The sequence below is a fragment of the Falco biarmicus genome, chromosome 6 (genome assembly GCF_023638135.1).
Source record: "Falco biarmicus isolate bFalBia1 chromosome 6, bFalBia1.pri, whole genome shotgun sequence".
Classification (NCBI taxonomy): domain Eukaryota; kingdom Metazoa; phylum Chordata; class Aves; order Falconiformes; family Falconidae; genus Falco; species Falco biarmicus.
The window spans coordinates 32,087,605-32,110,685 of record NC_079293.1 but is presented as its reverse complement, the minus strand read 5'-3'; the positions used below and the strand labels follow the sequence as shown (position 1 = coordinate 32,110,685).

The following is a 23,081-nucleotide window of genomic DNA, read 5'->3' as shown; positions in this document are numbered from 1 at the left end:
TTCACAGCGCTTCAAAACCTGCCGTATTCATGAGAATCACACCTCTGGGTGTGCACAGGCCCTTTCTGCCACGCATCTGCCCCCAGCAAACCACTGCTGCAAACTCTCAGGTTCACTGGCACGGTGCTGTAATGGCTTTGTGGTCAGCATCACGGCTTCTCACATTTAAAGAGCTCGGCAAGCAAAACTCCGGTATGAATAAATAACCAGATATTTCCATGCGGTACTTCCAATATTGTTCCTTGTAGGTTGTTGGGTTTTTTTCCCTTCCCCCCACCCTCCCCCTTCTTTCTGTCTTCCTGTAAATGACTCACAGCCCGGCTTTTGGGGAAGGGGGAAACCAAGCGCTTCGTAGCGCTCTTTGCAACTTTAACCTTACTTAACCCTCGCAGCAGCAAGAGGAAGTACCAAGTATTTTCACGAGCCGTGAAGGGGCTCAGATCTGCTTTTGACGTCTGGAGGAAGTGCTGCCTGCTGCAAAGCCAGAAACAAAAAACGCATCCGCAGCCCCGCTGAACGCCAGCGTTTGAACACACGCAGTCCCGGCCCCCCCTCCCCCGAAGAACACCAGCCCAGCGGCCGGGATCGGGGCCGGGATCGCGGCGGAACGGGGCGGACCTGGGTCAGTGACGAGCCCCCGGGCGCGGGGAGCAGCGCGGGCAGGAGCTGCGCGCTTTGGGGAGCCCGAGGGTCCCCGCCTGCGGGCTGCGCGGAGGCGGCGGACCCCGCTACCCCGCCGCCTCCTCTCCCCGCTTCCCTTGTTCGGAGCCGCACTGCTCCTGCCCCCCCCTCGCCACCGCCCCGCGATCCCCGCCCCGCCCGCTCCTGCCCCCGCGGCCGTCGGAGGGCACCTCGCCCCCCCGGCCCCAGCCCGCGGCGCCGGGGGGCGGGTCCGAGGGAGCCGCGCCCTCCGCCCGGGGCCGGCCGCCGGTAGGAGCCGCACGCAGCCACCGCGGGGCGGGCCCGAGCGTGGCGCTGGGCCGGGCCGGGCCGCGCAGCGCAGCCGGCGGTGTCTGAGGCGCGGGGGATGGACGTGGGTCAGTGCAGCGGCGAGCGGCGACGGGCGGCTCAGGTAAGCGCGGGGCGGGGCGGGGTGGGGGGACGCGGGGCGAGGCCGGGTGCCCTCCCGGGGGCTGTGCGGGGCCGGGCGGGCTGAGCCGCATCTGCCGGTCGTGCCCACAGCGCCCCACGCACCGACCGCGCCGGCAGCGGGGCGGGGACGGGGCTCCGCAGCCCCTGGGCGTTCTGCCGCGGGAGGGCTCCCCTCTCCCCCGCGGTCCGCCCCGCCGCGCTGAGCCCTCGCAGCCGCCTTTGTGCCCGCTCCGTGATGCGGGCTCACCCCTCCCCGGGCGGCCCGGTGCCCCGCGGGGGCGGGCTGGCGGCGGGGCTGGCGGCGGGGCCGGCGCGGGCAGGCGGTGGCGGAGGGAGGCCGGGGGGCACAGCCAACTGTTGCCCGGGGAGGCGTCGGCCCCAGAGCGGTGTCGGCTCCCGGCAGCGCCGCGGCGGTGAGCGCCGGCAGGGCTCGCTTCGCCTCGGCTGCCGGCTGCCTTTGGAAGGGCAGCGGTTGCGGTGCGGGCCCCGGTGGATCTCCCCCGGCTGGCCTTGCCCCAGCCCGGGGGGACGCTGCCCCCGGGCACAGGCCCTGCCCGCTGGGAACCACCGGGTCGTGGTTGCCGGAGCCGAGGGGACCTGTCTCCGCCTGCAGCCGCGCCAGGGAAGCCTGGCTGAACTCTAGCACTGGCCGAGGAGGTCGGTCGAACACGTCCTGGGTGCCTTGCTGGAGTAGGTGCTCCGGTGCTGTAGTGGGGGGAGAGGGGGGGATTAAGCTCACAACTTTGGTAATACCGAAAACTTTCCGTTCCAGCTGGTGGTCGTTGTTGGACACAGGGCGCTATAAACGTGGTGCTTCCAGAGGGATGTACCTGGACACGAGATGAAAAACCCGATCTGTAATACTGCTTTCATCTCGTTCAAATCGCTGTCTGTGTTGGGGTGTGTTACAGTGAACAGACACCATGCTTTGCATCTATTTTTCCTATTATTTTTTTCCCGTAATTTAATTTCCAGACCGTTTAGCTTTAATTTTATTTATCTGGGTTTTGTTATGCTAAGGTCTCGGCAATGCATGATGCCACTGTGTAAAATCGAATGCTCCATAATCCACTGGCAACGCAGCAAGACTTTTAACTTCCCATGCTTTCGGTGGTATTGCTGCTAACGTGCGAGGGTGGTGGTGCGGGTATGTTTCCAGGCTATTCCTGGTATTCTTTGGTTGCCATACAGCCCATCTTTGCACCCTCATTTTTGTTTACTGGCTCCTAAAGGCAGTGTATGTGTGTAAGGGAAAGGGTAAGTTCAAGGGGGGACAGGGATGGTTTTGCTTTGCTTCTCCTGTTGTCACCATCTGCAAGGCCAGAAAAAAATGGGAACGGCTTTGGCTCTGAACTCTTAGGTGGGGAAATCTGGAATGAAACGCTGTCGTGACATGAGGTTGCCTTGTGGGCAAAGAATTTAACATGCTCAGCACTGCTCTACAAAAATACCCCAACTCAGATTACACCAGGAAGAACCAAGCTCATACTTCCCTTTTCTCTGTTAACTTTTGTATTTTTACAACGTATAAGGAAGACTTATACATCAGCAATGTACTGTATTTTTTTTTAAGGAGTAAACTTTGTAATTTCTTGTGTCTGTCTCCTGTCTACTCGCCTGTAATACCCCTACCCCCCCCACCCCCCACCCCAAATTAAAAACTAATGATAAAGCCTTACTATTCATGAATTCAGCTTTCCGAGGGTAGCCTTTAAAAAAAAAAATGTTTTACGGAAATGAAATTACAGATTATGGGAACAGCATGAAGGGTTTGACTTAAATTCATAAAAAGCATAAAGTAGTGACGAAGAATAAAATTCTTTGGCTTCAGTTCGAACCACTATAGTATAGTCTGTCTGTTCTTTAAGGTTTCACTTAAATGTAAACTATGGCAAGTGTAAGTGAGGTTCTCTGGGGGATTTATACAGTTTCTTAATGACTGCCCAATATTTTATTGTATCGTGCTCTGTACTTTTTCACTACCCTTCTCTGCTGTTTTTGCAGCAACACTTTTGTTTTTTCTGTGAACTTGTTCTTTATTAAAAACAGAAAATAAACAAACCACAAATGATTAAAAAGACAATGTATGCTAGTAATTAGAATAAAAAATACTTGGTTAATTTACAAAGGAAAAATGGTGATCATCTTGGATACTACTGCATAGTTACTGTCAGCAGATGTCATTTTGCCATAATAGCGAGTCTATTAGTGAATTTTACAGTGCAGGGAAGATAATTCATTGTTAGTGTGCTTCGCTTGTCTTCATGACATCATTTTTTGACAGTGTTTTGTCAGGCTGAAATATCTTGTCCTCAGCAATATGGTCGTCTCACAAAGACATTGAGTATTTGCATGTGCAGTATGTTGCAGATTTCCAAATGTTATGTGTTATACAAAACGAGAGCTTAAAATGTGTGTCAAAAATTCAAGATTATATTTAGACAATTAACAGTTCACATACTTTTAACAGAAATCATATTTTATAGGTGTACAGATACTATGAATAAGACCACTTTAATTGATCATATTTATATGTATTTCCAAATGTCCTTTTTAATTAGAGTTTTTAGAGAAACTATAAAAGACTTCTGTAGAATCACTGGCATTCTTTAGCACTAGATGCATAATGCATGCAGTAGCACATGAACTTATCATTCAGTTCACATTTTATACAAAACAGAAAAATAGTATTCTACATCCAAAACCTGTGTGCAATCCAGACATCATTAGGTTTCCTATTAAATCCCTGAATACAAACTGAGTTATGTCAATGTGACCTATAACATCAGTGGCCAGCGGAATATGCATACTAATAATATATGTTGATTTGAAGGAAACCTCTTAGTGTTTCATCTGTACTGAATTTAATATGTATTTGGAACTGTTTCAATATTATCAATCATTCTTCTAGGATTCTTTCTACTAATGTTATCTAGAAATGCAAAACAGTAACATTAAATCAGAGAAAACAGTTTGAGAGGCATGAATTAAAATATTTAATGTATGGTGCAGCTTGGGAGTTGCAGAAAACAGTCATAAATTTGAATTTTGTTGTTTAAATTAAAATTGTAATAGAAGCTGCTATGCACTCATGTGTGAATGATGATGAGAGTGATGTGAATGATGTGAAATGCACAGGTTCTATTATTGTGAAGCTCTGAATTTACCATTCTGCTATTTTCACAGAATTCCAATTCACACTTGCAATTGAAATGAAAGTGTGTCTTATTTTCTGTATTTATATACTTCTTGGTACAAGTTCTTGATTTAAACTGGTAGCAGTAGTCGCTTCTACATGAAAAATAACGGTAACAGATACAGGACAAATACCTTTTAGGACAGATGTGACCCACTGCACCACTGACACACAGGTGCTTGAAAATATTGTGGATTTTAAATGCTTAGAAGGAATCTCCTGGTTGGTATCTTCTTGTTGACATTAGGTTAAATATCACTCAGGCTTACCTTAATTGAGGAGTGGTTACTTTTGCATGTTAATGGCTGAAATATTCTTGTCTAGTTTATGAACATGTCAACAGACTAGAAAACCACTACTCTATGGACTTCTTCGTGCATTTTATCCTTTTTTTTTGTGTCCGTGATAATGCTTCTGTAGGGCTGTTTGGAGTGGCAATGGACAGGTTGACTTTTAACATCATGGTTGGATGACCAGCAGTGCAAAAGGTGAAGCTAATGCATAAGTCTGAAGCTTATTTATGAGTAAATCTGTGTAACGAATTTGTGAAGTTCGTAAAATGTGCAAAGTTTATTTTGAAGGTTCCAGTAGCAGCGCAAACTGTGGCGTTAGTGTGCCTGTCAGATGCTGGTCTAGTTTGGTTAAAATCTTAAGTTAATAAATGTGATTCATGAACATATGTCTCTCAGACCTGTCAAAGAGCATTGCTGTGGCATTGGAAATGTCATGTCTAGATTATGGCATGGAGCATACTGGGATCTTGAGTTTGGTCCCGTGTTTGTGGTGAGTTCTGGATGACTGAGTCCTATCTAGGCATTGGAGTTCGTGCAATTTAATAACGCTATGGAGGTGGTTCAGTGTTTTTAAGGGGGTATGGAGACTTACACTGACATTTTAGATAAAAGCCATTCTGTACTCTCCTATATCTCTCTGATAAACATAGTTTTAACTTAATATTTAAGTAGTTGTTAGAAGCTTCTTTTATATATAATTTATGGGACTGGGGGGGGGGAAACCTTCTCCCTGTTGTATTGCAGCCTGAATTCATAAATTATTTGAGTGGCCTATTTTACAATTAGATGCCTCAAAGCTAAGGTTGATGTTCTTAAAACTCCTGTCTGAAAGCACACTGTTGTATTTTTTGCTGTGAAGAAAATTAGTTGCACAGAGCTTCATTTCTACACCCATCCGGAGCTGTTACCACCGTGACTGTTGTGGGGAATGGCATCTCTCTCCTGCCTAACTGCCTATGGCACCCTGAGATGGGAATGTTCCCTCAGGATTTGAAAAGCTTGCTTTGCTGGGAAATAAGTAAGCGTAAGCTATTTTCTCAAACTTGAGGAAGAAGCATTTGCAATGATTTTTCTCTCTCCCTCTTCACCATATATTTGGTGGTGTATTAGTTACATCTCTTACTGCATCTTACTGAATCTCTTACTGCATGAAGTGTGAAGCTTGTTCCTCTGTCGTCTTTTCACCCTGAAGCAACTTGAGCTCACATCTCTCTCTTCCCGGGAGAGTGCAACAAGCAGCTTGTCATAAACTGTCCTTTATTTCACCTGCAGCTGTGTTACTTTGAAAAAAAAAAAAAATTAATTAGGCTAAGGGGGAGAGTGACTCCTGCCCTGTGATTAAGGCATTCAGGGCAGGGAAATCAGGATTTCTGTGGGTGTTTCATTCTTTCACCCAGTACGTATTTTCCCATTCCATAGTTTCAGCAGGAATAATCTAGGGCAGACTGTAGTCAGTGGGTTAGGGCACTAGCCTGGCATGCCTTTCAACCTGGAAAGAGCCTGCCACCCACTTTTACTTCCTCTGTGTTTGCTTTCCGGATGCTTTTAAATTGCTCGAAGGTGCTTGGGGGCATGCTTCTGCCTTCTCATCCAAAACTTCAGAATGGCGTGATTCCTTTCCTCATCAGCTTGTGAAAGGGATTACTTTGTATCTTGCTCCTGGGGAGGCCTGAGGGTTTTCCAACCCTTTTTAATGACATGGGTGCCTCTTGAGCTTATAGTAGGTGACTTTTAGGGTACAGCCTTCACAATTTTGTTTCCTGTTAAGTTAGATGGCTTCCTGCTTGCTATCCCAGTTATCTTAATTTCCATTATATACACGAGTTTATTGTAGCTGTGCTCAAAATTCTGAGAGTCCACTTTGTGCTTCTAGTCTCACATGGACTAGTAAATCTAAGACAAGTGTAGATTTTTGGGGGGAGAAAGGCTGGAGTTTGGCAAGACTGAGGTTCCCTTCAGGAGAAAGTCTTCATTTTGGGGTTAGTGCACAACTTGGACAACTGAATCAAACCAGGTCCAACACAAGCATCTTGTCCTTGTTGAGATGCTTCACAACATCTACTGCATCAATGCTTGGCTAGCAGATGCAAGATGGTCAGAAGACCCATGTCATGCTTGGACTAGCACCTGCTGGGAAGGTGGGATATTTTAAGACAGCTCAACACTATTTGCCTCTGCAACTGAACTAGTAGTGCCCTAAGACTATTGCTGTTTAGGCTGAATGTGGTTAGACTGAGAAGTGGGAGGAAGAGGTTGTTTTCTTTGTTTCCCAAAGACATTTTAAAGAAAACGTGCTTTCTGTTTTATTTTCTTTATTGTGAGTGTATTTGATACCTAGCTTGATCATTACAATTTTCATTTTGCAGCTGCCTCAGATTAAGTCTGAAAGGTTAGCTTGAGTTAATAGCTTTCTGGGAAGAGGGGGAGAAAGTTCGTTTTCTGGTTTCTCTCATACATATTAATAGCAGTGTGGAGCTGTGGGGCAAAAATTCATTACTGTTGGTTGTTAGCTGGTATGGAAATGCTGAGTGATGGTGGCACTTACGGAGCTGAATTGGTTTTGAAGAAGGAAAATTCTCTCTGGTAACTGATCCATGTGATCCTGTCTCCAGTAAAATGATTCCAGAATTGTGTTTAAATAGCCTTTGTGAGAGATGTACAGTCGTACTTATTTGTTACAGATTATTTGCTGGTCCTAATTTTTCAGAGAGGGTTCCTTTAATGCTGTGGAAATTGATTGAGGAAGGCAGTGATGAGGGGAAAAAATTATAGTATTCCTCAGAGTTGTTCAAACCTGTTTAGATTTTGGAAGGCTAGATTGTTAAATTTGTTATGTTTTATTTCCAGGAACAGTCTAATTTTGTCTTGGTTATACTTTCTCCCACCCACATATACGTGGTCTGACTCCTCGTGCTGTATTGCTCTTTAATTGTGTTTTGCTTCAAGGATCATCTGTAAGACTGTTGGTGACTGACTGCTTCAGATAAAGATATCATGATGGTCTTCGGCATCTTTAGAAGCTTCTGGAAATTAGTCTGTAATCATCTCCCTAATAATTGATGGTGGCAGAGGAAATGGGAGCTGATATTATGTAATCGTTTTTCCTATGTTTTTATTATTAAAGCATAAATGCCCCATAGGACTGGAACACTTCCCTCACCCTCTCACAAGGCTGTGCTGCAGCAGAGCTCTGCAATACCAATTACTGCGGGGACGGTTTGCTGTTCCAAATGAGATCATGATGGGGATGCTGGAAAACGAGTCTCAAAATGTGTTTCATGCTGTGAATACTTGAGAGATTTTGTTAGAGCGTGATACTTAGGTCTACAGGACTTATGTTTTTAATTAGAGAGGGTGTTAAAAAATCCACTTAGAATTTTGTATCAACATCTCTTGTATTCAGGAGGAAAATAGAAAATATTTCTTGATCTTGAAGTGTTCTGGGAATATGTTGCCTATAGAACTTACTGGTATTTCTGCAACAAGATGATGTTACTACTTTTACTTTTTTTTCCCTGAAGGACAGGGACAGAGCACACATATTAGAGGCCTTAAAGGTATAGATAATCTGCTTGTCCATTTTTATACTGTGAGACAAAAAATAATTGGGATCTGACTAATTGCGCTTTTGTTTTACTGAGATTTTGATTCATTATGGCACAGACAGTATCATGTTGTCCTTTACTGAACTAAAAGTAAATCCACCAAAAAAAATCCCCTTTTGTTCTGCTGCTGAGGAACACTGTGGGCTGCCAAATCCTGGCAGTCTGAGTCACCACAGTCGTAATAAAGTGTTTGTACTTTCGCGGTCGCTGTTATTCACTGTCTTCTAATTTATTCATAAGGCAAAGGGACACCTACAGATTAAAATACTACTTTTTAAAGAAATACATGTTTATATTTCTGTTTCTACATGTTTATATGGAAATAACATTTGTCAAAAGAGAATTAAATACGCTTTGGTAATACTTCAAAGCTTCCAAGGAACAAATGGTATCTTTAACAATAAGAAATATATCTATTTAACAGATTCCATTTTCTGTGTAAGAGCAATGTTAGACTTCAAAAATGGATGGGATTGTTCTGAACTCCTTACTGAATTCTGCTGTTTTGGCCATTTGATCTGGCCTGATAATGATCTGATAATCAGGGCAGACTGTTTCCTTCCTTAAAAAAAAAAAAAAAAAATGTTTTAAGGACAGAGACTCTGACCCTGAAAATGCTTATCTGTATTTTAACTCCTAATGCGTGGGCTATGACCCAGCAAGCATAACTCTGTAATGGAATTCAGTTGTTTTCAGGATCACTCTGAAACAAAGCAGTCAAATATTAAGTTGCAGTATTCAGACAAACTCAGAATGACTGCACAGAAACAGCCGAGGGAAAGCAAGGTGGTTCTGAATCAATGATAGGTACCTGTAAGGCCACCAGGTACGTTCCCTGACTCCACAGAAGACGTGTGCAGGTGTGCTGTGTGTGGCTCTGTGTACACAGTGATGGTCTGGCTGATGCACCCTCTTGCCTGTGCTTGGGCAGGAGGTGGGAGTTCTTACAGGTTCTTGATCCCATCAATGTGCATGGAGAGGAGATGGATAATTCCTTAATTCCTTAGCGATTCATGGGTAGGAGTCCTTATGATTTAGGCTTTTAACTCTTAATATCATTATTGAGGCAGAAACAATGATTTTTTTCTTTCTATTGATAAAAGAACAAGGCTTTTATTTCTTTTTTGCCTGATACATAAGGAATTCTGTATGTTATTTACCTTTCCCTAGCACTGAGCTAATGAAATTTACACAGTTCTCTCAAAAAAGCACCAAATCTAGTAAGTCAGATCATTAGTTACTTTCCCTGACTGTCTTGTAGAGCTGCTGAAGGAAAGGAAGGTGGAGTGAGCTGGTGGGCACTGGGGTGCTGTGGTACACGTGTGGAAACTTGTGCAGCAGAAAGTACTATAATTTTAATGGCTGCTCTGCATCATACTGTCACTACAGTTGTTTCCCAAAGAGTCTCACATACTATTGATAGGACATTCACACAAAGATAGGAGATGGTAGATAAGCAAATGCAAATATATTACATGCCTTCTATCCTTCAGTTTTTAATACATTTTCTAGTGACAAGTTCAGCATGAAACACTTGGTGACAATTATATATGACTCACTTTAGAGAGAATCAGAAGAACAGGATTACAGGGTGAGGTTATTCAGGTAGCTCTGTTTCTTGTACATGGTACAAGACATTCTGCTTTCTGTGTTTAATGTGGTATTACTAGCAGAGTATGTGGTAGCATTTCCTTCAGCTTCATTCTTCCAATAACTCCCCCCCCCCCCCCCCCCCCCTCCCTCTAGGGATGAGACATTTTGAAGGGAAGTTGGATATAGATGGGTTTGGAAAGAAGATAAAAAACACAGTTCTCGGGGATTAAGCCATCCCCCAAACCTGCAGACACTTTCCTGCCGGTGGTTGAAGAATGACTGTCTGTGGTATTGTCCCATCTTGGGCAGTGACAGTAGGTGGGCATGCCAAAGTTGAATACTTAATTTTGCACTGTTAACAGTTTCATTTCCAGTTTTTCAGAAAACAGACCATTCCGGTGATTCTCAGAAAACTTGCCCAGAAATCAAATCTGGATATCTTGATGCCTTTCTGTGGCTCAAGAAGTCCTTAAGCCCACTTGCTGTGCAGTCTTACATTGACTTGCAGTGTATGGTAAATTTAGCAAGAGTTGCCCAACTTCCTTTGACATATTCTGACAAAAAGCATAGCCCTCCCACTGATCTGGGTCACATTTTCTACATAGAGCTAAGACAGTAACAGCTCTAAGTTCCACCCAGCTTCTGCCATGGGTTACTAGGTGGTGTTTAACGGGCTCCTGGTTCATCATCAGAGTGTGCAGCTAGCATCAGGGCAGTCTCAAACTGTCAGCTTCAACCATGCTGCCAGCTGATGTATGTGCGTGCATTCAAAGCCATCTCTGAGTCAATGATGCACAGTATTGATCAGCTTGGGTTTAGTCAGCCTTGTATGTTCCCTTTAGTTACTGATGCTGTGAAATGATTTGGTATGGGGGCACGTAAATCAGCTGTCTCTTTCCTTGCTCAGTCCAACACCAGATGTTTTAGAAACCACAGCCGAATGGATCTACCTGTAGAAACCAGACTTTTTTTCTTTGACAGCTGTGAAGAGTGGAGATCTTTGACCCAAACTTTTACCTTCTTATGAAATGAAGAATTTTGTCAAGGAGTTCTAAGGGAGCTGGAGAAAATGAAGATTTCAGTAATGAGCAGTCATTTTCTATCAGCATCCTTTTCTACTGTCAGTATAGGTATCCTGGGAACAGAGCAAAAGGACCATACTAATTCTGGATCTAAAGTCACTTTTTTCTTTTACTTTCAGGCTATTTTTTTTTAATTTTATTTTTCTATATCAGAACTAGGATGTACGCCAAGATCTGTAAGAAACAGATGTCTGTCTCATGCCAGCAGTATTATCATAGCTGGGATTTAATAAATTTGTTACTTCACATATGTGGGAGGCTTTTTGGTTGTTTTTCTTTGAGGATCTTGATAGTGAGTTTTCTGTTTAATTGGAGTGACTGTCTTCAGTTGAGTGTGGATGTCAGTGTTGGGGTAGATGTGTCATCTTTTCATCTTTTTGAAAGACAGAAATTGTACCTGTCATTGAAGGCACTATGATTAAAGTATTGCCAGGTAAATTAGGGTGTGGCTGTTCATCATCTGGGACTATTAGGCTGAAGCAGATGGTAGACTCCCTGGACCAGATTGGCAGCCAATATTCCAACAGTTACAAATGGTTTGTCAAGGTTTTATAAAATGATGGGCAGTTTTGTCTGTGCTGTGGTGGGTTGACCTTGGCTGGATGCCAGGTTCCTATCAAGCCACCCTGTCACTCCCCTTCTCTGCCGGACAGGGGAGAGAAAACACGAGAGAGGCTCATGGGTTGGTGTGAGGACAGGGAGAGATGGCTCAGCAAGGGCAAACAGGCTCAACTTGGGGAAATTAGTTTATTGCCAATCAAATCGGAGTAAGATAATGAGAAGTAGGAAGAAATATTAAAACCACCTTCCCCCTACCCCTCCTTTCTTCCCGGCCCAACCTCACCCCTGGTTTTCTCTCCCTCCTCCCGGCCGCGGCGCAGGGCGGGCCCGGGGCTGGGTCAGTCCCTCCCGCGCTGTCCCTGCCGCTCCTGCCCCTCCGGGGGAGGCTCCTCACACCCTGCCCTGCCCCAGCGCGGGGCCCTGCCAGGGCAGGGGGCCCTCCACGGGCTGCCCCAGCCTGGGGCCCTGCCGGGCTGCAGTTCCCCACGCCCGGCCCCGCCGTGGGTCCCCCCGCGGGGCGCAGCCCCTCAGGCCCGGCCGGCCCCGGCGCGGGTCCCCGCGGGGGCCCCGGCCCTGCCCGCAGCCCGGCCCCGGCCCGGGCTCCTCTCCCCGCGGGGCCACGGGCCCTGCCCGGAGCTGCTCCAGCGCGGGCTGCCCGCGGGTCACAGCCTCCCTCGGGCACCCCCTGCCCCGGCGTGGGGCCCTGCCGGGCTGCGGCGGGGGAGCTGCCCCCCGGGGGCTCCGTGGGCTGGGGGCACAGCCTGCCCCGCCGGGGGCTGCGCCGCGGGCTGGGGGGAGCCTCTGCCGCGGCGCCTGGAGCCCCCCGGCCTCCTCCTGCCCTGGCCTGGGGGCTGCAGAGGCGTTTCTCACATATTCTAAAAGTTGCGCAGATATTTTTTCCTTTCTGAAATCTGCTGTCCCAGGGGCGCTGCCACCGTCACTGACGGGCTGGGCCTCGGCCAGCGGTGGGTCCATCCTGCAGCCGGCTGGCGCTGGCTCCATCATCATGGGGGAAGTTTCTGGCGTCATCTCACAGAAGCCACCCCTGTAGCCCCCGGCTACCCAACCTTGCTGTGCAAACCCAATACACAGCGTCGTTACATTTTTAAGACTACTTCAAGGGAAGCAGCGTTGAGAATGGAGATGCATGTGTGATCTGTAGGTAAGCAGTTCTGTAAAGGTGTGTATGTTTTTGTACTGACAAAACTAATTTTTTTTAGTACACTGTGACATTGGATAATCACTTCTATCTATACATAAAGTTTTAAGCACTGACTCTTGCTAAGGATAATATTTGCATCCAGATTTGCACCATGGTAGGTGTATTTTCCTTTGGAAAAATTTTACATGCCTCTGTTATGTTTACAAAGACTTCTTGCTTATGGGGTTTTTTTCGTGCAGAACAAGGGTAGATGTTTTAGGTGAAGGTTTGCATGAATTTTTTTAAAGTAAGTTGGGATTTCTGACTTGGAAGAAAGAAACAAAATTGTGACAACATATGTAAGTTTAAGAATTTTTTAAAGAACACAGATGTGTTCCTGAATTGCTGATCTTGTTAACTGAATTTCTTCCTTGCCCACCACCCTGATGTGGGTGAAGTTTGAAGAAGCAGCGTCTCAGCTGCTGCGCGTTAGGATGCTGTCAGTAGACCTATGCCCGCTTTAGAGGAGCTGAGAGTCAGGACCAATGTTCTGTTGTAGCAGTGCAGGCTTGCTGAAATTAAGAAGTCAGATGCTAATTTTCAGTCTGTCTGAACACATTAAAAAACTCCAAAACCTAGAGAGTGCAGATTTTCATGTGTGCTGCATATAATACATGTGGAAACACAAGTGCTCAACTGTTACACATTTATTTGGTTCTGAAATGTGCTGGCCAGTTACAGAATTAACTTCTAAAAATGATGTTCTCCAGAAGCAGCTGGGTACTATAATTGTGATGCATGTTCATAGTAGGAACTAAATAAGGAATGGATATGGTATGCGACTGTACTGTTACATTTTCGGTACTCTTGTGACACAGTTTTGTCCTGTGCCAACTAACACTGCCAGATAATGCCCAAACGCAGTTCTGGGGTTAGGAGAGATGATGGACCATTTCCAAAAGGCTATTTGGATTTGGCCAGGCTGTTTTGGAGTGACAGGATTTTATTTGTACAGCCATGAGCTGTACCGTGCTTACTGGTTCCAAGCCCAGAGCATGGCTATGTGCTCTGGTCTGTTTTATTTTCTGACACACATGTGGCCACAGATCTGCTTTCCAGGAAGCTGGGATTCAGCAGCTTCTTCGGGAAGGCAATGGCAGGATTGTCTTTGTGTGCTTAGAGGTTAAGAGAAAAAAATCTATCAATCAAACCTGAAAGTGAGAAGCTGGGTCTGGAAAGCTGGAGAAATAATCCAGAGCAACTTAAAATCATAAAAAATCCGAGTTTCATGTTGTTTTTATAAGAAAAGCCCCAGGGAATACATAGGTGTAATTTGCCAATTTGAAAGTGCAGGTTTAAAGAAAAAACAAACAAACAAACAAACCCCCACCAAAACAAGTATGAAGAATTATGGCCTGACATTTTAAATCAAAGTTAATAAATTAAATGTAAGCAGATATCATCTACAGTGTCCTCAACCAGAGCATGTATATTCTGGCAGTAGTGTAAAACTTACCCCTGTCCTGAGCTTTGCCTTCTGTCAACTGAAGGAGCAGTAGCAACCTGCTAGCACAGACCTGACTTGGCATGATCTTTACGTTTTCCCTGGGTAATTCCTGTCTCAAGCAGATGTTTTGGCCCTGTTCTAATTGTCTGATTGCCTCCTGTCAAGGAAGTGCAAATCTAACTTTAAATTTATCAAAAACTGTAGGGTGTGGGTTCGTGGGGTTTTGTGTGTGAGTGGGGGGTTTTGTTGGGGTTTTTTTGTTTATTTTTATTGTTTTGTTGTGGGTTTTTTTTTCAAGCAGTGTTAAAGCTATTAGCATCCTAATGACTTAACAGGGTCTGGTCCAACAGACTTGAGTTGACTCTAGTCTGTTGAGTGCTTCAGTCTGTTTCACCATCTCTTCTATATAGTAGTTGAGGAATAGCATAGGCTTCCTGGTGAGCTGGCCACATATCCCTCCACCTGGAAATAGTCCAGCAATCAGAAACTGAGCTCCCGATCCCCACATGGACAGTGACGGGCCAAATACCATTCCTGGGCTGGGAATTCCTGATGTGATTTGTGGTTTGAGGGTTGCATGGGGAGAGAATCAAAGTTCAGGTCAGGAGGTTCTAAGGATGAGCTGCCTGGTTATTTTTATTTATTACCTGTATTACTATCAACATGTCTCACATCTTTCTGCATAATATTTAAGTAGAATATTTACATTTAATATAAATATTAAATAATGAGCCTGTACTTTTTCAGTACATACATTGACAAGTGTGTTCTACTGCTGCTCCCCTTTTTTTTTTTTTAATTAGTATTAGTATCTTAAAGCAAAACATAGATTTATCACTTAATTTTGGAACAGGTACTTTTTACTTTTGAGTAAAGGACTTCTAAAACAGGAAATAACGTTGTTGTAGTTAGGATTCAGAGCCTGGCCTCTCATGCACACTTCATGTTACTTAACTCTTCTGCTTTGCCTTTGAACTACATTATGTAGTCCATTCTGTAATGCAACTTTACTTAACTCTTTATTTGCAAGTAGAATTAATTTACAATCTTTGCTATTTATGCTTTGAATACGGATCATACAGCCTTAATTATTTCTTACACAGCAGGAAACTTTCAAAGTAGCAGCTGTGTTTTGCTTTAAGTCAAATGGGTTGTGGACTATGACTTTTCAAATCCCTGGGTGGATAATAAGCTTTACTCCCAGCAGGTCCCCCAGGCTACTACACTGAGGGTACCAAACTGACTTCTGTGTTTCATTGTATAAATACATTTTAACCAGGGATAAATTGACTTACTGGACATTACTGAAACAGTAAAAGAGAATTTTCTCTTCTGCATTAATATGATGGTTTGCCTCCTTGTTGCCATCCTTCCCTTAAAGCAGCATTGAGATTTTTGCTAAAGTTTCCAGTGTCTGCTTATTTCTGTCCATTTTTACCACGCTGGTGTTTAAGAAATGACCACTTTCCTTTCTACCCCAATGAATTCTCCTGAGGAGAAGAGCAGTTGCTTATAAACATATTTCTTCGCAGTGTTTATGTCAGAGTGCTGTAAGGAGTATCTCGATATCTAGTTATTTATAAACATGTTGAAGTGTTGTCCCTCTTCCTTCCCCCTGGCTTTTCTGTGGAAGACTCTGATACCAGTCTTGGACTGTTTATCTCCACTTCTAAAGGGATATTCCTTTTTAAAGACCCAAAACTGGAAATCTGAAGCTCTTTTCATCAGATAAGTTTATCCTCTCTCTCCCATGGCGTTTGCTTTCTCACTTGATGGCATCTCTCTCAGTCCAAATGCCTTACTTCAGTGAACTTGCCTTGAAGCCTGTTCCACACAGTTATTGTTTGTGGAACAAGAAGTACTTCCTGGCATTTTTTCATAGTAGGTTTTTTTTTGTTTGTTTTTTTTTTTAATGTCCATTTCATACCTGTTCATCGTATTAACTCTATTAATTGGACCGACATTGGTTTTACATTCCATTTGAGATTGTTTTAGTTGGATTTTGGTTTAGATTGGAAGAAATTTGGATATTTGGGATAAAATTTTAAAAAGGTTAAAAGCAGAATTCCAGAATGTAATATGTATTTTATTAAAAATCTGCTTCAGTTCTAGCTATACTACTTCAGTTGTGCTTAGGATAGTTATTCTGTGTAAGTTGCAGAGTTTTTTGTGATTTCATGATTCAGCTGAACAGGAGATACTCCTTGATAGTTGCTGGGATTTTGTTTCCAAAATTTAGTTTTTCTATATAGAGTGTGTTTCAGCTTCCAAAGTAACTGTGCTATAGTCTGTTTCCAAGCCACAGTCTGTAAGCTTTTTTTTTAAATATATTTTGCACCTGTTACATGAGAGCTTATTGTTGCCAGCACTCTTAATTTTCTCCAAATAAGCCAAGTTATGTAACAGAACAAACTGGTCTAACTTAAAAATAGTGAAACTATGAATATCCTTCAAGAAACTTCTCATTTACCTTTCTTTTGGTCTGTGTTAGATCTCAAGATTTTTAATTGACTCACTAGAGTTATGTGCTCTGATGAACATACAGGTTTTTTAAACAGTCCAATTCTTTTGTTTTGCAACACACACATTCTAAATTTTCTATCAAATATGTTTTATCTTCTGTTCTTGCATCTATTTCACAACTTCTGTCCTGTTTCATTTTCTATAGCAGTCTCTTCTTTTTATTCCATAGAGTTGTAGCCTGAATTTTTTTCTTTCCCACTTGCAATTAATTTAAAGGTTTCTGGAAGTTTTTTGCCATAATTTAACCTTTAAGTTTTGTTCTAGAATTGATTAATTTTTCCTGAAAAACATTTCTGTTTAAATACTTCCATAGAATTTGCTGAGATACATCCCATTGCATTGGAAGGAAATGAAGTAGTTGTTCACTCTCAGATTATGATTTTTGTAGTTAGGTTTCCTTTTAATACTTCCAGAAAGAAGTGGAAATTTAGTACCTTTTTTCCGTTACTAAGCTCTTTTACTTCTGTTTTCTTTCTTGTGATAATGGATTGTGAGTTCAATTAAACTGTGTTGCCTGTGGCTTCAGTGACTAAAACTTGATCTTTTAACATTGATGAACTCCTTCTGAAGTGGATGAAAGAAATTAATTGGGTCATGGCTCAAATAAACACAGTTCTGCAGGTATCTGCCTTGGTATGAGTTATTTAATTGATTGACTAATGTACTTAAGGTATTCAGCTAACAAATACTTTCCTGCCCTTTCTCAAACTGACATAAGGTCTTTTTTCATGTTGTGACATTCCTCCAAGGCCAGCTGATGTTATTTCAGCATAGTCTGTGCTAGACTTGTCCTTTCAAATCTAAATTCCATCTTTTTTATTTATCACAATCCTCTAAATTTCACAGTTCTCTTTCTTTACCTGCAGTGTTTCCATTTCTGTTCTTTCCAGTCTCTTCTTCCCATCTGTAATGCTTCCTCATAATTTTCATCCATTCTGTTCTACTGACTTCACTTTCTGCCATTTCTGGTAGTAAATCTGCTTTGGTTTCTGTTTAACATGAATCTTGCTGTGTTGTTACTTAACCACTCTTTCCAGTCAACCTTAATTACATGAAGCTTGGAAAATACCTAAACGCTTAGTGGCTTGGGAGTTAATGTGGTTGATAAGTGGGATACCCTCTTTGAAACTTTCTCACAGATGCTCATTTAATTAGTGTTGGTGTTCCTGCGTCTTTCAGACTTGCCATTTTTGTTGTCGTTGGGTCAAGAGAGAAGAGGTCATATTTTCATTTATCTTCAACCAGTAAATGCTGTAGAAAACAGTGGTATCTAGAGCTGGTTTTTGCAACCCAATAGGGCTGGAGGTTCAGAAACTGTCTTAACTGTATCACCGCTCCATAGGAAAAAGTGGTTTTCTGGGTTCTGTGAGGTGCTTCCAGTCCTTCTCCTGTCCTGAGGTGTTCCTGCTTTGCCTGTTCTTGGATGCCTCCTTCTTGGCTTCTTTCTTATGCATTTCTTTCTGCATTGGTCTCCAGAGTTAACCATCCTAAACGGTAACGGTGGTTCACTATCCTGATGTGCTGTGCTGTGCGAATAATTGGCCTTTTACTCTGGGTGTAATGCACAGCAGCAGATACCTTTCAGCAGTACTCATTGCTTTTTTTTTAAAAAAGGGGTATTGCGATGCTTTGAAGGCGTTTAAGTAACTTTTCTGATTTTTACTTAGTAATTAAAAGACTTTCATTACTAACAGTGCTTTTAAACAAATTTTAAATTTCCACAGACTGCATCCTCTGTCTAAGTACTGGGAAGGCTCTGGATCATCTTAAACAAGGTAAGAGTCAACTCCAGTACTTTCTGTCTTGCACAGACCAGCTGTCTAGCAGTTGCAATTACCATAAATGATAAATGAAGACTCAGCCTCCCTTGAATGGCATCCTGTTACGTAGTTTTACTGTTGCACCTAACCGACACTTTCAAAATGCTATCTGAGCATAATATTTGTGCCTTGAGGTTTTTATTTGTTTGCTTTTCTTATTATAGAACAACAACTGAAAATTCTTCTTCCCATGTACTTTTTTAATTTACTCCACTGTTTGTTTTGAATCATTTCACTGTTACTGTTCTGGTCTGTGTAGACCCTGGGGACAGAATTGGCTTAGGCAGAAAATGGGATTTGTTCTCATCCCTTTTGAAGTCCTAGGTCTGTGGGGGTTTTAGGCCTTCTACTGCTTTCCTTGCGCCCCCACCACTAAATCTTGATCAGGTTCCCATCAAATGCTATGAAATTTAATGTTTAAACACCCTGCATTGCTACAGAACTGGAGAGAATTTGCAGCCAGCAGCAAAATAAAGAAATGCTGAAAATAGATATTTTTTTTTCCCTCCCTAGAGAAAGGGAGTTCCCTGTCTTGACCAGCTACTAATTGGTACAAAGGTTTGTTTACACAGAGGAGCTATTCCTAATTAGTTCCCTATGTGGGTGCTCTACTTGGGAAATTAGTGTTACATTCTGATTTAATTTAATCTGCTTTTATAATGAATTGTTATAATTTGCAGTAAGGAATATATTTTTAGAAGGGAAGAAAAAAAATCTGCAGTGCACCGCTCCTGAGTTTCAAAAGATAATTCCTCTTTAGGCAGCGATCAAGCAGTCTTACTATTTTTGAATTAAATTATTGAAAATCCATCATTAGCTTAGAACCAGTTTTTAGTCATATCTTTATAAATAAAACTGCAGAAACACAACCATGTGTTTTTCAAAGCCAAAACTTAATTCAGCTGATTTATGGACCTGGTGACTTGACCTTTATTTCTCATAGTCGTGAGGACAGTGAACCAGAATATTTGGGAAGAGTGTTTGTGGAGTTATATTAGTATTGTTGAGGTTATGCTTGAAATGGAAGTTCACTTCCAAGCTTTTCTGTAGCAGAGTTCTTTTTTTTAGTGGACTTCACCTTTGTTCTGGGAGCAAACTTGTATCTTTCTAAATTATTTTATTTATAGAGAGTTGAAAAGTAGCATAAGAATAGCTGTCCCTTTAGATACTTGTGAAGGACCTGGTTCCCTTGTTTTTCTTTCAGTACCCCACCCCCCACTTGCAGAATGAAATTATTGCTGTTAGGCATTTAAATTACATTCTTTATTTCAGTAATTTCAAAAGACTGGAAAATCCATTTCTAAACTTAGAAGCACTTCAATCAGACTTCTTTCAATGTAAATACTGTTTTAAATAAATATAGCCTTTATAATAAATAACTAAATATTTCAGAAATATATTTTCCTTTTCATTATTTCATTATTATTTCTTTTAATTCTTAAAATAATGCATACCGGTACCAGTGAACATAATTTTCCTTTGTCTGTACCAGTCTTGGCAACAGCTTATTTTAAAATCCATATTAAATTGAATGTGTTCTGCAGAATTATATGGGATAAAATTTAGTTAAAGTACCTGATCATTTCAACCCAGCAGCATTTGTGAATGGTATTACTTCAGAAATTTTTGGACATTACAAATTTCACTTTGAAAAGAATGATTTCCATTTTCCATGGACATTTCCTTTTTAAGCTAGAAAATTTCACCTGAAACTTCAGAGAAGGAAAAGCATAGTGATCCCAAATGTAATCTTGAATGTTTTTCGTGACAGACGGACGTTGAATGTTTAGCAACACCTCTTTGGATTTTTGAATGTGAATTGGAACCACTGTATTTCTAGGTAAGACCTAACCAAGTGTTTGTGTTAAGTACCCCCTTTCTTTTATACATTAATTGTGGGAAAGCTAAGAAGTGCAATATGCTGGACTTTACTTTGTACAGAGTGTATATGTCTTACATTGAGTGAATCCAATGTTATTTTGAGGTTTTAAATAATAACAGTTCAGTTCTGCTGAATTTTTATATTCCTGGAGGGAAACCACACCTGCAGCTCTGCATGGTCCATCTACGTATGGGATTTATTTTTATGATTGGATGCGTAGTTGTTTGATTAATTTGTTGCCAGTCAAAAGTGGTAGTTCAGTTGCGTCTGCCCCTTCTCTTGCATTAATACTTGTACTCATCCTGAATGTGCTGGTTTAGGGCGTTTGCAGCTGGAATTCTACAGGATTGCAAAGTCTTTCTGGAGGATTAGTTTTCTGTCAGTTCAGACCTCTGTGTCAGCTCACTGTGGACTCAAACAGGTACTAGTGTCGATGCAAGGAAATTGGTGCCAGTACTTGCAGCAACAAATTGGATTTTGGCTTTAAACATCTCACTTCTCTGCGTTCTAAGAAAAGATTTGGTACATGAGGAAGACTAAGACTAAGAAACTAAGTAAACAGCTGTGGACTTCCATATCTGAGGAGGAAGCAGAAGGTGATAAAGAAGAGCTAGAAGGTTTTGATCTGTAGGTGTAATTACAGAAGAATTTGTCACTGAAGGTTACCTTCTTAGTGAAATACTAGAGGCTGTGCCAGTTTCATTACTCATGTTTATTGCATAAATTATCACAGAATGGTCAAGGTTGGAAGGGACCTCGGGAGATCATCTAGTCCAACCCCCTGCTAAAGCAGGCTCAGCTACAGCAGGTTGCACAGTCACATCCAGGCGGGTTTTCAGTGTCTCCAGAGCAGGAGACTCCACAGCCTCTCTGGGCAGCCTGTGCTGGCGCTCTGTCACCCTCAAGGTAAAGAAGTTCTTCCTCATATTCAGATGGAACTTCTTGTGTTGCAGTTTGTGCCCATTGCCCCTTGTCCTGTCACTGGGCACCACTGAAAACAGCCTGGGCCTGTCCCCTTGGAACTTGCCCTTAAGGTATTTGTAGACATGGAGAAAATCCGCTCTTAGTCTTCTCCAGGCTAAACAGGCCCAGCTCTCTCAGCCTTTCCTCATAAGGGAGAAGCTCCAGTCACCTCATCATCTTCATAGCCCTGTTACAGGGGACAGAAGGGAGATCTTGGTATCATACTTCACATGTGGCCAAGCTGTGGCCAGCACAGTGCTGGGGCTCCAGGGCTACAAGTCACTGACACTTGTTCTAGCAGTTCTGACCCAAACATGCTGTTATTTGCCAGCCCTTCCTGGACTTGGGAAATGTGAAGTGGCCATGATGTTGGAGCTGGGCGGTTGCAGCATGTAACACTTAAAATCCAAAAAGGAATAATATTTTAATTTATTGTGGGAAGTAAGGCCATGTGAGATGGTGGCTTTCACCCACTGGTTTCTTGGAGAGATGGAAACCATCGAGTATGGAGAGGACTCTTTAAGCTAACGCTGCTTTAGTAACAGTGAATGCTGTCATTAATTCAGCTGCCGTCAGAGGCATCCAACAACCACAAAAACTTGAGTTTGTTGCAGGTAAAAACATGCCCAACATGGCAGCAGCCTGACTGGCTTTCTATCAAAGCAGGTTTGCAGTAGCCAGGTGAACCCAGGGATCTCAGTGGCAGTCTATCAAAGTAAATGTGTTAATCATGTGGATGTTTGTTCCAAAAAAAATACAGCTGCCTGCAGAGGAGTTTCGAAGGTGCAGAGATCAGGTTAAGGCCACAAAGGATTCTTGTGGATGTGGAACTGGCATAGTTGAAAGACAGTGATGTTCCTGTTCCATTTCACCGGGTGAGTGAACAAACTGAGGTCCAAGGGAGGAGGTGGATGTGAGGTGAGGAAGGAGAGACTTAGCAAGGTTAAAGACTATAATCATAGCTTTGACAATCTCTGCAGTGTAGGACATTACTCTTTTCTACAAGGACTGTATACTTAACCAGTAAAGCCACTTTGTCTATTTTGTTATTACAATTTATTTTTTCTTGTAAAAGGCCTTCCAGACTTCTATTTTGTTACAGTCATATAGAATTTAAAATAGGAATTATGTATATGACATACCTATTAAATTCTATAAAGATAGCATTTCAACTAAAATTTAAGGTGCATTCTAATTTTTAAATGAAGGGCAATCTTTCTGAGCTGGAGAGGAGGGGATCTGAAAAATAATGCTCTGCATGGGCTTATCCACCCGGGGAGGGGGGGGGGGGGGGGGGGGGAGGCGAGGGCAGGGAGTGAGGGGAGCTGAAGGGAGATCTTAAGAGACAGGAGAAGTAGAGTAAAAAGGAAGAATAAAAGGAAAAATGGTAGGAATGGAGATGAACACTAACAGAAGAAACAGGAAATGATGAGAAACAGGGAGGGTGAAGTGAGGAAATAAGAGATTTGCTATATTATAGATTACTTTAAATGTAGCCCATAGAAAGTTAATATCTCTACAGTGTAGTTCACTGCTATTAGTAATTCCATTGGTAAGAAATAATAAACTGGTAGGAACTACAACTGGTAGGAAAGATTTTTCAGTAATTTATTTTACCTGATAGATTTTTTGAAGTTCTGTTTGCTGTTAGAGACCTTTTGCAGATACTGACATACTATTGTTTGAAAATGATGCCGTTAAATATGCCTTCAATGACCTTAAAGATTGACTCTTTCAGAAGACTATAACAAAATAAGAACTGTAGAAGCATCTTAAACAATTTTTTTCCAAAAGAAAAGGTTCTGAAAATCAAATCTTAATAT

The 23,081-nt window shown here is 42.6% G+C and overlaps 1 protein-coding gene across 9 annotated transcripts in view; it reads left to right on the top strand.

Moving 5' to 3' along the window:
* The first annotated feature begins 553 nt into the window (after positions 1-553).
* CYRIA (CYFIP related Rac1 interactor A) overlaps positions 554-23,081 on the top strand; it is a 58,075-nt gene continuing 35,547 nt past the window's right edge. For 7 of the 9 annotated variants that reach the window (XM_056343089.1, XM_056343084.1, XM_056343080.1 and 4 more), the window contains exons 1-3: positions 942-1,072; positions 18,318-18,368; positions 20,185-20,253. The gene's annotated coding sequence lies outside the window, so the exon portion shown is untranslated. Of the gene's footprint in view, positions 1,073-12,457; positions 12,585-18,317; positions 18,369-20,184; positions 20,254-23,081 lie in introns of those variants that run through there. The other 2 variants (XM_056343081.1, XM_056343087.1) reach the window with 2 other exon arrangements.